Source organism: Notechis scutatus, chromosome 11 (assembly GCF_049901735.1).
Source record: "Notechis scutatus isolate UNSWTSFEM ecotype Mainland chromosome 11, rNotScu1.2, whole genome shotgun sequence".
Classification (NCBI taxonomy): domain Eukaryota; kingdom Metazoa; phylum Chordata; class Lepidosauria; order Squamata; family Elapidae; genus Notechis; species Notechis scutatus.
In genome coordinates, this window is record NC_142019.1 from 841,962 (window position 1) to 852,791 (window position 10,830).

At 42.7% G+C, this 10,830-nt stretch overlaps 1 long non-coding RNA gene across 1 annotated transcript; it reads right to left on the minus strand.

The window, feature by feature from the left end:
• Positions 1-239: 239 nt before the first annotated feature.
• LOC148129673 (uncharacterized) lies at positions 240-3,737 on the minus strand. The gene is made up of 3 exons (XR_015750834.1): positions 3,591-3,737; positions 1,958-2,123; positions 240-756 (listed from the first exon to the last, which is right to left on the minus strand). It is a non-coding gene; the product is annotated as an uncharacterized LOC148129673 (long non-coding RNA).
• Between the last annotated feature and the right edge of the window lie 7,093 nt (positions 3,738-10,830).

A 10,830-nucleotide genomic window follows, 5' to 3' on the forward strand; every position in this document is an offset into this window, starting at 1 on the left:
ACTCAAGGCGGCTTATATGATTTTTAACAAAATGGTCTGTTAGGATAGCTTGTGATTTTTTATTTTTCAAAGGACAGGGAACTGTTATGTGAATCTGCGTCTACAGCGTTTCCTTATAGCTACCTCATAAGGCCGATAATAAATTCTTAATTCTTTTTTGTCTGATACATGTCTTGAAGCATAAAATAAACTCCTGCCTTTTTAATAAAAAAAATATGGATTTATTTCCTGATGTTTATTGGACAAAAACAGAGAACTTTCTGCCAACTGAGGGAAAGGGGAAACGGATAGAGATTAGATACCATTTTTTTAGGAGAATAAATGAAGAAGACAAAGAACACAAAGATCCAAAGAGACATTTTTCAGGATTAGGAATGAATTATGATTATGAATTAAAATGTGCATATCCTCCTATCGGTGAAGATCATCTGGCAAGGATTAAGCCTGAAGAAATGAGAATTAAAACCTACGCAACCCAGTATTTGTAAGACGTGGGCTTTGACAGGATGTCCATTTAAACGAGGTAAAAGATCAAATTGAAGAACAAAAGAAACGTTTTCATTTCCGTATTGGGGAAGAGGCCATGTTTTGGCTCGGAAGAATTTATGTGGACATCAGGACAGAAATATTCCAGACATTTTCTCCACATTCATTTTTTTCTGCTGGTTGTCTTCTGAAGCCACAATTCTTCCCAAGATGGTCTAAGAAAGCCACGAAGAAATCACTTCTCCGACAACTTTCATCCAGCCAGAATTCCTAAAAGAAGAGACAGCAAATGTATGTTTAATGTTCTTGTCTACAATTAATGTGCACAAATACCAGTCAGAGAATAGCATTTCCCGGGGTTTCTCAGCAACCCAACAAATATTTGCCTCAACTTTGGCTATTTATAATCATATTTCACATATCTTGTTGTTTCTTTATGTGTGTGAGAGAAAGATTTATGAAGAAACACCTGGGTGGTGTTTTTTTTTTCCCCTTCCCTTCTTCAAAAATGTCTTTATTTTTATCTAGGGCATTGCAACAAAAAGAATAATTTCCAAAGGAATCACCGATCCGATGACAAGATTACTCCCAAAATTGGTGTTTATTATGTGAGTTTTATAATAAAAAAAGAGAGGAAGCAAGTCGCAATAACAAATTAATACTGTATTTGTAGAATGAAGAGCTATCAGTGTTCTGAAAAAAACAAACCATATTCCATTTCCCTTTGAATTGCTGGCAGGATTGGAAATTGGGAAAACATGGCTATTATTGAAGCAAAATTGACCAAAAACAGCATGCTTCAGGAGTAGAAGAAAATAAATCAGCAATTGTAAAAGAGACAGAAGAAATACTGGGCCATAAGCTATCTTCCCATATCCCCAGAGCTTCTACAAATTTGCAGCATGCTTTAAATTTCTTTCCGTGATGTTTTTGAATTAAGTTATTTTGCAAAGTGCCGGAGAATCTGATGATTGATTTGTGGTTTGGGCTTCTAGTTAAAGATCTCTGCACATATAGAAGGTTTTTATGAAACTGTGACCCCCACCAAAAGTGATGCGACAAATTCATATCCTCCAGCCATCCATGGTGCAGCTTTAAGCCATCAGACAAAGCCTTGAAGGGGCCCTGCTTGCAAAATGAAATCTCTTCAGGTGTGGTTCTTAAACCCACTGAATGGATCAGTGAATTCCATACCAAGAGTTTGAAGGTTTCATGGAGAGCATTTAATCCAGTATCCTGCCCAGGACATGAATCTACCACTACAGCTGTAGAAGAAGAGCAAGCAGGGTTGGTGGGAGGAGTTAAGGGTGTCATCAGCTCAGAGTCGTTGTGTTTCCACAAGCGCTCCAAATGTTCAACCCCTCCTGAATTCTGTTGACCCTTATCTGGTGCCAATTTAGTGTTGAACTTTAATCGATTAAAATCTTGTGTATAGGTTTGAATAAATCTTTTGGGCTGGAATCTTATGTACGGTCTTGATTATTTGAGCCTGAGAACTGCTTCACCAACCAAAGGAAGTCCAATTTCCATTTAATCATCTCCAGTGAAGTTGTAGACCTCGTCGCTTTCCCAAATAAGTTCCTATTCCGTGGAACAGCTCTTACTATTAGGACATTTTTTCTGATGTTAGCATCCTCCTGATTAATGGGAAACAGGATAATCCTTACAAAACTTCATCCAGAAATTTGTTTTAGAGAAACAGGTCTGTATATATTCTATACCGGTTTATTTAGGGCAAGGAAGATTAGGGCAAGGGGCAAAAACAGGCTTTGAGAGGATTGCAAAGGGTAACGTGTAGTTTGGCCCCAAGAAGTATTTTATCCATTTTCATGAGGAGGTTGTTGCAACAGCAGCACCCTCTGGTGGTACTTATGATGGAGAAAGGAAGGCAACCCTCCCCCCTCCCAAAAAGATATGTAGAAACTGTCTTTTCATTACATATTGCACATCCTTGAATGGGGGTTCCGAGGGATTGAAATCTGGAGGCCACCAAGTTGGAGACGATTGCTTGAGAAGATGCAGAACACCGTGGAAAAACTATACTACCTTCTGTTTCTCTTCCAGCCTTTTGGTTTCTAAAAAGCTAGTGAATTTATGGGCATCTCCATGTTATTGAAGATGGTTATCTCCATGTTATTATCCAAGGAGGAGGCTTGGTGGGGCAGTGGTTAGACTGCAGTACTGCAAGCTACCCCTACTGCAATTTGGCAGATCGAATCCCACCCGGCTCAAGATGGGCTCAGCCTTCTGTCCTTCCGAGGTGGGTAAAACGAGGACCCAGGTTGTTGCGGGCAATAGGCTGACTCTGTAAACCGCTTTGAGAGGGCTGTGAAGCACGATAAAGCGGTATATAAGTCTAAGCGCTATCGCTATGGCTCTTGACAAAAGAACAGATCCAGGGGTGGGATTCAAATTTTTAAGAACTGGTTCTGTGGGCGTGGCTAGGTGGGCGTGGCCATGTGACTGGGTGGGCAGGGCCTTTTTTAACAACCCCTCCCCCATTTTTGTCTCCTGGGGGGTTCTCCGAACTGCCCAGAATCATAACAACCAGTTCTATAGAACCGGTCCAAACTGGTAGAATCCCATCCCTGAACAGATCCCTTTTTTTAAAAAAAAAGAGAGAGATGTTTCTTTCCTTCCAGGCTCCAGTCCTGATATTCCCTTGAGGTATTCCTCCAAGTTCTAAGCAGGCTCGACTCAGATTCACTTCCCAATCCTGACCACCCTGCCAAAAAAGGGGGGGGCTATTCTTTTTGGCTGCCAAATAATTGCAAAACTGGATTTACCCATGGCTTCCCTTTGCAATTAAACTATATTTTCCAATTAAATGTTAAAAGCAAACTAGAACAAGCCATAAAATATTATTGTTGCTCTTTCTCCACCATTGTTCCTCGGGAACGGATAATGGTTCTCCGCACACCAATCGACGCTTTAATAGAATGAAAAGGGAAGGCATAAAAAGGGAGAGGGGGTGAGACTGGACCATCCGTTGCTCTTTTTAACTCGCTGCTCTGAGCTGAAGCAAGACAGCTGTCTGAGCTGAAGTCGGGCGAATAAATATGGCTAACTCCGCTAAGCAGTTCTGCACAAAAGGCTTACCGTACCAATTAGGTTGCAGCAATCTGGTGAAATTAATCTTATACAGAGCCGGGGATGTGTGAGTCATCTGTAGCTCTCTCTTCCCCATCCTGGAAACATTGTTCAACTTTTCATGAGAGGGAAATCCATAAATAGAATCAAATTTCAGAACTTCTCCAGCCGAATAGAACATAGAAGGTTTGAAAGGGAACTTGGTGGTCTTCTAATCCAACCCGCTTCTCAAAAAGGAAACCCTTTCATGCGGAATAGCAGAATAACAGAATAGCAGAATGGCACAGTGGCAGAATAGCAGAATAACAGAGTGCAAAGGAATCTTGGAGGTCTTCTAGTCCACCCCACCTTCTCAAGAAGGAAACCCTTTCATGCAAAATAGCAGCATAACAGAATAGCAGAACAACAGAATAGCAGAATAGCAAAATAACAAAATAGCAGAATAACAGAATAGCAGAGTAGCAGAACAGCAGAATAGCAGAATAACAGAATAACAGAACAGCAGAATATCAGAATAACAGAATAGCAGAATAACAGAATAGCAGAATAACAGAATAGCAGAGTAGCAGAACAGCAGAATAACAGAACAGCAGAATAACAGAATAGCAGAATAACAGAATAGCAAAATAACAAAATAGCAGAATAACAGAATAGCAGAGTAGCAGAACAGCAGAATAGCAGAATAACAGAACAGCAGAATAACAGAATAACAGAATAGCAGAATAACAGAACAGCAGAATAGCAGAATAACAGAATAGCAGAATAACAGAAGCAGAATAGCAGAATAGCAGAATAACAGAACAGCAGAATAACAGAACAGCAGAATAGCAGAATAACAGAACAGCAGAATAGCAGAATAACAGAATAGCAGAATAACAGAACAGCAGAACAGCAGAATAGCAAAATAACAAAATAGCAGAATAACAGAATAGCAGAGTAGCAGAACAGCAGAATAGTAGAATAACAGAACAGCAGAATAACAGAATAGCAGAATAACAGAATAGCAGAATAACAGAATAACAGAACAGCAGAATAACAGAATAACAGAATAGCAGAATAACAGAACAGCAGAATAGCAGAATAACAGAATAACAGAATAGCAGAATAACAGAACAGCAGAATAGCAAAATAGCAGAATAGCAGAATAACAAAATAGCAGAATAACAGAACAGCAGAACAGCAGAACAACAGAACAGCAGAATAACAGAGTGCAGAGGGATCTTAGAGGTCTTCTAGTCCAACCCTCTTCTCAAGAAGGAAACCCTTTCATACAGAATAACAGAATAACAGAACAGCAGAACAGCAGAATAACAGAATAGCAGAATAACAGAGTGCAGAGGGATCTTAGAGGTCTTTTAGTCCAGCCCCCTTCTCAAGAAGGAAACCCTTTCATACAGAATAACAGAATAACAGAACAGCAGAACAGCAGAATAACAGAATAGCAGAATAACAGAGTGCAGAGGGATCTTAGAGGTCTTTTAGTCCAGCCCCCTTCTCAAGAAGGAAACCCCTTCATACAGAATAGCAGAATAACAGAATACCTGAAGGACTAGTTCAGGGACCGATCATCATGGAGAAGATCTATCTCAGTGATCACCAAGAGTCCAATGGTGTCGTGTCCAAGCCACGCCCGCAGAACCAGTACTAAAAAGTTTTGAATGCCATCACTCCTCTCCATCCTTCCATTCATCTCTTGAGTTTTTAATGCCCTCCTCCCCATTTCCTGCTGGAAAAAAACAATCGAATCCTCTTTTTTCCCCTCTACTTACAAGGCTCTCAAAGCCAAGCTCATTTTTGCTATATGGGGGGTGGGGTTAGCTAGCTTTCCACCTCTTTTCAGCCTCCTCCTGAGGCATCGGCCCTCCCCCAGTTTCAAGGCATCCTTCCAGCTCTTCAGACATGATCTCCTGGACAGCTTTAACGGAAAGCGGTCCAAAACCTGTCAGCCTCTGATGATGATGAGACGTGGCTTGGAACCCACCGGATCCGAAGGCAGCGCAGGGAAAATATTGACTTTCCAGCTAATAAAACCAAATTTCATGAAAGCTCCTGCTTCAAACTCAGAGAAATCCATCAATGCTTCATAAATATTTGAAAGCGGGGTGAATCGATTACGCCTGGAGCTGCAGCAGCAGAACAGGAAGCTTGGCAGAGAAACAGAGAGAGGTGAAGATGAAGTGGGGGCCACCAGGAACAGGAAGACATCCAGATACCTTAGGCACCAATAAAGGAGAACGTTTGTAGATCAGGATTGAAATAAGGGGTTCTTGGACGGTCTCTGAGCTTGCTTGTTTCCTTGCAAACATTTCGTAACCCAAAGTAGGTAGTATCATCAGTGCTAGAAGAGGGTGGAATTTGCAAGGAGGAGGGGGAGGAAGAGGAGGAGGAGGAAGAGGAGGAAGAGGAGAAGGAGGAAAGTGGGGCCCTTGGTGCTCTTAGAACTTGGTTGTTGTCTTTCAGACATTTCATTACCCAAAGTACGTAGCATCATCAGTGCTAGAAGAGGGTGGAATTTGCAAGGAGGAGGGGGAGGAAGAGGAGGAGGAGGAAGAGGAAGAAGAGGAGAAGGAGGAAAGTGGGGCCCTTGGTGTTCTTAGAACTTGGTTGTTGTCTTTCAGACATTTCATTACCCAAAGTAGGTAGCATCATCAGTGCTAGAAGAGGGTGGAATTTGCAAGGAGGAGGGGGAGGAAGGAGGAAGAGGAGGAGAAGAAAGAGGAGGAAGAGGAGAAGGAGGAAAGTGGGGCCCTTGGTGCTCTTAGAACTTGGTTGTTGTCTTTCAGACATTTCATTACCCAACCAGCTAATATCATCAGCGATACCACTAGCGCCGGTGTTAGTTCGTTGGAGTAATTAGATATTTTACAGCAAAGGGATCTCACTGCCATCAACAACTGGTTACCCAACCTGGTATACCAGAGTTTCAACATCCACAGGCGGCCATCTAATTCTTCATTTCTTGTCCCTTGTCTTCTCCGTTCTCACTAGAAGATCTACTTCAGTCTCAATTTGGTGATCTAAACTACTGGTCCTTTCTCATGATAGATCTTGTGGCATGGGGGGTGGGGGTGGGGGCTTTATTGCAAATTACTGACTGTAACTTGCCAAGAGTCGACCAATTGTGGCAGGTCCAAATCAAATGGAAACATCAATGGATAAAACATTGGGGCTCTTTCTGAAAGCACCAACACAGCAGGACTCTCCAAACTTGACAACTTTAAGACTTGTGGATTACAATTCCCAGAATTCCTCAGCCAGCATACGAAATTCTGGGAGCTGAAGCCCACAGGTCTTAAAAGATGCCAAGCTTGGAAGGCCCTGCACAAGATGGATGTTGCTTTCCATCGACCCAATGTTTCTCCTTACCTCCGTTCGCAACTAACCAGGATACCGATGGATGCTTGGCAACGTGTATTTTTTGGCCTGCTTCCACGGCCTTCCTTCCATCTCATTCCAGACCAAGAGTTCACAGTGGTCGCATGGTCCTTAGTTGACCGGATGGGTGGAGAGTTTTTCAGCTCAGCCACGAGGGAGCTGATGGCTAGGGTTGTCTCTGTTCCTTGGGGGCCTCTTTAAGTAGGATTTATTGGACTTTAATGCAACATCAGGAGTAAGATACCTCCCTCGGTGGCTATCAGGGCTTCTGCCTCAGCTGACTTTGTAAAATATTCTTTTAATTAAAAAGAAGAGGGAAGGAGGGAGGGAGGAAGGGAAAGAAAGAAAACAGGTAGAGAAGGAGGAAGGAGGGAGGAGGAAGGAAGGAAGGAAAACAGGGAGGGAGGGAGGGAGGGAGAGGGGAGGGAAGGAAAAGAGGAAGGGAGGGGAGGAAGGGAAGGGAGAGAGGAAGGGAGAGAGAAAGGAAGGGAGGGAGGGAGGGAGGGAGGGAGGGAGGAAAACAGGAAGGAAGGGAGAGAGGGAGGTAGGGAGAAAGGAAGGGAGGGAGGAAAACAGGAAGGAAGGGAGGGAGGGAAGGAAGGAAAACAGGAGGAAGGGAAGGGAGAGAGGAAGGGAGAGAGAAAGGAAGGGAGGGAGGGGAGGGAGGAAAACAGGAAGGAAGGGAGAGAGGAAGGGAGAGAGAAAGGAAGGGAGGGAGGAAGGGAGGGAGGAAAACAGGAAGGAAGGGAGAGAGGAAGGGAGAGAGAAAGGAAGGGAGGGAGGAAGAGAGGGAGGAAAACAGGAAGGAAGGGAGAGAGGGAGGTAGGGAGAAAGGAAGGAAGGAAGGAAAACAGGGAGGGAGGGAGGGAGGAAATGCTTCAAAGAAGAGCACCAATCTTTAGCTCATATTGAGTGCCAGAAATTCTTTTCAAGGCCATAAAACCTGGGCACAGCGCAGATCAATTTGCCTTCTTCCCAAGGACAGGCCATTTTGTGAATGTGCTCGCCAATTCCAAAGGGGTCCCCAGACCCAGAGATTGCTCCCCCCCCTTCAGCTTCATGTTTTCTTTGGGGGGGGGGCTTTCAAACTCTTCCCATATTCCTCCTGCCTGCAGTAGCTTCCTCCTGAATGCAGAACGAAACCCCGAAGACACACACACACACCCTATTCAATGACCTGGCTCCCTCCACCCGTGCCAAGGCGTGAAGGGTGATAACGGTGCCAGCGATTCTCCATCGCAACACCCCGAGGCTAAATCACACACGAGGAGGCGTCTCTCTCGCATTAAATCTTCGCCGCTGCCCTGCGATGCAAGCATGAAAAGGCCTTTTCCCTGAGCTGAAGCCCCTGGCTGGAGAACCTCTTCACATTAAGCTGTGCTTAATGTGGTTTTTTTTAAAAAAACAACAACAACAACAACAACAACAGGAACAACATCCATAATGGCTATTGACAGATATGACCATGTTGCAAATGGCTCCTTTTTATCAAAAGCTTGAACAGCTGATGGCTTAGCTTGCCACTGTCTAGGGAAAGGATCCATCCAGATAAAAAAAAAGGAGTCCAATGCAACGATTTTTCCACCGAAAACCAGGGGAAAATCAAAGATTTCATGATAGAAAATCCACCAGCTTTGATGGCGAAAACTGATTTCTGATGCCTGATAGGTAGAGGATAAAGATTGGCTCAGCCCTAAACTCTATTTAGCCCAATTTATCTTTCCTGTCACAGCCTAAATTTCCTGTCTGCCTATCCTGGCCTGCAAAGATATACTGCCTCTGAGCATATAGATTCTGCTTATGCATATATTGTCAACGGTAGAAAATTGGATTAAAATAACTTGTCAAATTCTGTTAAATCTGGTGCCATGTTTTATTTTCCTTATAGGATGGCGTGGCACAGTGCCATCTAGTGGCAGCAAGGGGTAATTTAATATTCAATGAAAGAATAATATTTCATAGAGACACACAAACACCTTTTGGGTTTTGGGGGTTTTTAGCCTCAGCTTTTAGAGTAGCGGGTGATGGTCTCATTCTAACCCAAAAAGCTCTATCTTCTCTTTCCTTCCCAGGACCCTCCTAGACCCTCTCTCTGAACTGTGGACTTCGTCTTGACTAAGTCATATATTGCTTGGTTCCAGTTCACCAACAATTGAATGGAACAAAACCTAAGGTTTGGCTATCTCTTCTTCTTTTTTTAATCCATGAAGCAGAACAAAATATTAATGAATGAATGAGTGAGTGAGTGAGTGAATGAATGAATGAATTCTTTTTTTTGCCAAGTGTGATTAGACACACAAGGTATTTGTCTTGGTGCAAATGCTCTCAGTGTACATAAAAAAGAAAAGATACATTCGTCAAGAATCAAGAATCATCAGGTACAACACTTAATAATAGTCATAGGGTACAAATAAGCAATCAAATCATACTAGGAAACAGTCAATATAATTTGTTAGGATACAAGCGACAACGTTACAGTCATACGGACACAAGTGGGAGGGATGGGTGATAGGAACAATAGGAAGATTAATATTAATAGTAGTGCAGACTTTATAAATAGTTGGACAGTGTTGAGGGAATTATTTGTTTAGCAGAGTGATGGCATTGGGGGGAAAATTGTCCTTGTGTCTAGTTGTTCTGGTGTTCAGTGCTCTATACTATAGCATCGTTTTGAGGGAAGGAGTTAAAATAGTTTACATCCAGGATGTGAGGGGTCTATAAATATTTTCTCAGCCCTCTTTGTAGGAAATTAATGTAGAAATCAATGAATACCAGGTCAAATGTAGTTGGTTATCTACTCTACTAAGCAATCTACTGGTGGATTGTCAACAGATTAGATGGAGATGAACATGGAACACTTTTTGGTGTGCCTGTACATCAGGGAGTGTGACCACAGCTAACAAACTATAAATTGACCTTCAGACCATCTGGGAATCCCAACACTCTTCACACCTACAGTGTCCTTACTCATCTTCTTATTGTTCAAGGAAAGGAAGTGGTTGCTTTTCTCCAAGGTCGGACCAAAGAAGGTAGGACTCTACTTTCAACCAGATTCTGCTCTGAGACAATGCCGTTAAGTGTTGCCTGAACTATTGGCAACCACTCTTGGAGATAATCAGTTCCTCAACATTGGCTCGTCCTAATATAATCAACTGCTTGGCAAATTACAGAGTCATGAAATACTGTTTTTCATTTGGCTGAAATCGTGTTGGGTTAACAAAAACAAGGTTGATGGTAGAGAAGCAGAAAGCTATCAGCGAAGCCCAGAAAGGCTGAAAGAATATTTATGGGGCTAATCCTGCCACAAGAATCTGCTACCACCATGAAATGGGAGAGACAATATTAATGGAAGTTGAGACAGGCAAGGAGCAACTGATACTACATCAAATTCAGGGGATCTTCTCCAGCAAGAGATGCCTGCTTCTGGACACAGGTTGGGATTTTGTTTTTTTGGTGGATTAGGAGGAGACCCAAAGTAACAGGAAGTAAGATAAGATAGCAAAGGAAGAATGAAGTTAGAAGGACATGGAAGTGGGGTTCATTGGTCTACCTCCATTGTCTCTTAACTTACACTCTCAGCCTGCAGAATTAAAGAATTACAAAGTTGGAAGGGAGGTCTTCTAATCCAACCCAAGTAATACATCCATAGCAAGCAAAACTCCAAGGCAGGTGGATTCCTCAAAGAATAGTTTTATTGGATATATCACATTGGCACAGTTCTGTTGAAAACCGACTCTGAAGGTTCCCACGGTTTTCACGTAATTAAAATTAAAAGTAACCCCCCTTTTCCAAACAATCAGTTACATGGTCCAATCAAGGTGCCATCCAGTCGCCTGGTAACTTCACTCTTCCTCTCTGTCTCTGTCTCTGTCTCTCTCT